Raw genomic sequence first — 4,435 nt, 5'->3', positions numbered from 1 at the left:
TATCAATTGAAAAGAAATCATATATTTTTAGTTTCAGGAATCAAATGCACATAATTATAATAATTTGTTCTAAAATAGATAATCAAATTAATTAAATAGTTCTATTTCTAATTTAGAGTAGATTAATCTTACTCTATGTATTTATCCCCTTAATGTATTATGTTATTATAAACTTTTATATCATGAGGGAGTTTTTGAGAATTGCATGATTAATGTTGTGTATAGAGAATTCTTTGATAAATTGAGATGATCAGATACTATTTAATCTGTAAACCCCGCTAAAATCGGTAAATTATTAGTTAGTAAATTAAATTTTAATTAGGAAAGTTAAAAATACAAAACTAATATCAAAATAGGATAGAGCTCATCGAAACGAGAATTTTGATACCAATTTCGATAATTTGGCCCAAAATCGGACCGGAAGGGCCGAACCGGTTGAACCGGAGCCCAAACCGGATCCATGGGTTCAACCGGGCCCCTAACATAAATGAAGCAGCAGCTTCATCTTCTCCATTTCACCACAGCAACGAAAAACACAGCAAGGGGGAGAAGAGAAGAAACCTAACCCTCACCATTCCTTCCAACTACCATAACTTCCTCATCCGGGCTCCGATTGCCGCACCATTCGCGGCCACGCGCTCAGCGCGTCGAGCTCTACCTTTCTATCCAAACAATTTCTCTGGTAAGCCTTCTATTGAGTTCAGAATCTCTATCCCTCTTTCTTTGGTAAACTTGAAAACCTATAGTGAATCTTGTCCAATTTTTGTGTTCTAGGTTCAAGTTAGATTCCGGAACTTGTGGGCTCAAGCTATTGAGCATATGGGTATGGTATGAACACCCTAACCCTAGCTCAATCTTGTTTTTGGTAATAGAGAACTGAATTGGAACATATATATGTGTATTAGGTGTAGTTTAAGAGGGTGTTTATGCATTGAACTTGAATTTGGATTACTTGGAGCTTTGTTGGTGACAAGGCTTGCTTTGGGGCTGTTTGATTGAGCTTGGAGGGGCTGTGATTTTATGTTGAGAAGCTGCCTTGGGTGAATTAAGTGATCGGCCAAGGTATGGTTTAAGTTTCGCACGTTTAATATTTACGGTGTTGTGAAAACTTAGGTTAGAGGAACCATAGAATAAGTTGGATTGTTTGTTGTAATTAATGATTAGCCTTGTAATGTTGTTAGAATAGATTTGTTAGTGAATTTATATATTAGAATTATGAGGTGTGAAAGCTATTAATGGTGTGCTCTTATATTTATTTATGATGGATTAGAATTGGTGTTTGTTAATAAGGATGTAGAGTTGTGTTGTGGTGGTATTGTATATGCTGTAACTAATTATGTAATGATCGGAATTGTATGAGACCAAGTTTGGGCTAAACTTGGGAATATAAGGAACTAAACTGGAAATTTTGGGACCTTTTTGTTAAATATACAATTTATGACAAATTTTTAAAGTTAGGTTGTTAAATCTGTCCAGCAGCAGAAAAGATCAAACAGGCAGCAACTTGTTTGTCTTGCTGCGACTTTTACGAGTTGAGTTTTGGAGCGAAACCAATTTTGTTATAAAATTTGATTAACTTGCTTTATTTCTCTAAAATTTCAAAATTTTAAGAGTTGAGGATTGGGAGCTGTGAATTTTTGAATATTGGTGGTCAAAACTAAAAAGAAACAGATTTCAGCAAGCTATGCATCAACTTCCAATGCTTGTAACTCTTAGAATTAAATAGAAATTGGGTTGCAACCAAGACACACTTGGTTTTGGATGAGCTAGGGGTTCTCAAATCAAAATTTAGCTTATTTGGAGTTTTGTAATAAAAGTTATTCCAATTGAAAGGTACTAAACTTGTTGGTTTTTAAAACAGATTTTGTCTCATTTTTACTTAACTTCCAGGTAATGTAACTTTTTCATTAAAAATGGTATTGACTCAGAACCAATTGAGAAAGAAACCTGGATGAGTAAATTTTAACTACATTAATTTTCAAAGTCATTGGATTTAACTTGTATTTTATATTGAATTTTGAATATCACATGCTGCTGCTGTTTTTCTGGTTTTATGCACTGCAGAGCAGTCACGGTTTTTCCTTTATTTCTGAGGCTAGAAAAATCAGAAAATTATGATATTTAGTTTGTTAGAAATTTTATTTCAATATGAACGCCTGGACATAAAGTTTGTGCAATTCCGAGTTCATTTGCTATATTAGAAACAGAAAAGAAAATAGAGTGTCGAGGATGTCTTAGTGATAGTCATGAGTTCGAGAAGTTAAAGTTCAATCCTCGTGTGATGTGATTGATTTAATGTTAGAGTTGGGTTGATTTTAAGATTATTAGATATTAAGAAGGATGAGAAGAGTTTGATAAAAAGTTTGGTCAGGACCCGGAAAGGGTAATCAAGTTGAATTATAAGGGAATGACGATGAAAAATGTGAAAGGGAGGTTGTTAATAAAAGGAGTTAATATGCCATGACTTGATGAATGATTAAATAATGATTATGACTATGAAATGGCTTTTGAATAATGCTATCTGAGATACGAGTTCCCTAGGTAAGAGCCGTGGCTCGCCATCACGTGTTCCAGGTTGAATCTCGATACTCTGTTGACCCTACGTCGTAAGGGTGACCGGGCACGTATAAATTCCCGGGTATGGATAGCCCCCATTGAGTGATTTTATGAAATATGAATGTGAACTCTATGCATAGACTCTTGGGGATGCGCGACGGGGGACAGTCTAAGGTTTTCGGACTTGTCGGGTTGGCTGGATAACCGACAGATGGGCCCCATCAGCCATAGGACAGGCATGCATCATATGCATTTGTTTGTATTGATTGCTATGCATTTTTTTGGGTATGCCTAATTGATATATATTACCTGCTATTTGTTATACTTGCTATTTGTACTATTTGATCATTACTTGTGCGTGAACTTGTTTGGTTGCTTGTTTCTGTTACATTCTGAATGATGAAAGGATGGAGGAAACGGAGGAAATGGTTTGGTGTTAGGTTAAGCTTGAACTTGAGTAAGTTAGGCAGATTTAGAATACCTACCCCTATTTATGGTTTCTGTTTAGTACTTAAGTTGGATAATTGAATAACGGAGTTCTATGATTGCCTATGGCATTCTCAGGACCGTATTTCTTATGCGCGTGGCACTTTTACCATGCTGAGAACCTCCGGTTCTCATTCCATATTGTATTGTTGTTTTTCAGATGCAGGTCGAAAGGCTCCTCGCTAGACGTCTGGATCTTGGGAAGCGAAGTAGTCCTTGGGTGTATTTTGGTTTTTGGTTGTATATATGTATATATTTGTTTAGCTTACTCTCCAAGTAACTTGTGTATGCTGCTCCTCTTAGAGGATTAGGGAGAGATAGGAGTTTACTTTGATGTTTTGGTGTATTTTGGGGATACTTAAGTATGTTTATATGTATATATATATATCCTCCGGCCAGCCTTAGCTTCGCAGGCTGAGTCAGGGGCTAGTTATGCTGTTACCTTGGCTTTCCTTTATCCTTCTGCTTATCTTTATCATGTTCCTATTAGGTCTCTTAGCATGCAAGTAATCCTATTCCTTGAGCGTTGCACTTTTTATTTTGGAATTTTGTTTACCCGTTTTGTTTCAAGGCTCCTAGTATATTATTTCTTTCAGTATTATATGTATATCTTTACTATTTAGAGGTCTATTATACCACACTACCTCTGTTCTACGACTTAAGTGTAAAACACTGTGTAGTAGGATGTTACATAATCAATTTGTATTTCTTTGTTGTTAATTATGTTTTTCATATTTTTTTGTAGTTGGATAGAAATTTTTATATAAATAATATTTAAATTTTATTTGATACAAAAATAAAGATACAACCTATAGATGTACAACAATCAATTTTAGAGACAAAAAATTGTATACACACATTTTCTCATAAAAATTAAGACATTGATTGATGGTATATTATGTCTTTTTCTTTAATTAATCAAATTATTTTGTGAAATTTCTTTATTATGTAGTATTATTTAGTATTCACATGAATAAAAAGAAATAAAGATTTAATTTAAAATTAAATATGTTAAAAATATATTTTTGTTAACAATATCTCAGATATAAATAAAATATTAAATATTTTTCGTACATCGTACACGTATATACACTAATTTATTAATTAAGACGTTGTTAGTCCTTATTGTTGAACTTTCGAATGAAGAGGTGGGGTCACATACATTGGTTGATCAATTAATAAAAAAGTTAGTTAAAGGTCAAATTAGTTCCTAAAAAATAGGTCATTTTTTAAATTCTTATTAATTAAATTAGTCCTTCAAATATTACAGATTAATTATTTTTTTCTTCTATCACTCAATTAATAATTTCCGTCAACGATTAATGATAAAAAACGTTTACTGATCAATAACATATATGACACATATCATATCTAATTGAACATTGAACAAATA

The 4,435-nt window shown here is 33.3% G+C and overlaps 1 long non-coding RNA gene across 1 annotated transcript; it reads left to right on the top strand.

The window, feature by feature from the left end:
• Positions 1 to 512: 512 nt before the first annotated feature.
• LOC112758426 (uncharacterized) lies at positions 513 to 3,483 on the top strand. Its single transcript, XR_003179632.3, has 4 exons — positions 513 to 682; positions 775 to 828; positions 906 to 1,062; positions 3,203 to 3,483. It is a non-coding gene; the product is annotated as an uncharacterized lncRNA (long non-coding RNA).
• The last annotated feature ends 952 nt before the right edge of the window (positions 3,484 to 4,435 follow it).

This window comes from Arachis hypogaea, chromosome 16 (genome assembly GCF_003086295.3).
Source record: "Arachis hypogaea cultivar Tifrunner chromosome 16, arahy.Tifrunner.gnm2.J5K5, whole genome shotgun sequence".
In the NCBI taxonomy this organism is placed as follows: domain Eukaryota; kingdom Viridiplantae; phylum Streptophyta; class Magnoliopsida; order Fabales; family Fabaceae; genus Arachis; species Arachis hypogaea.
Note: the sequence above shows the minus strand (reverse complement) of the source record. Positions and strands in the feature narration are given on the sequence as shown.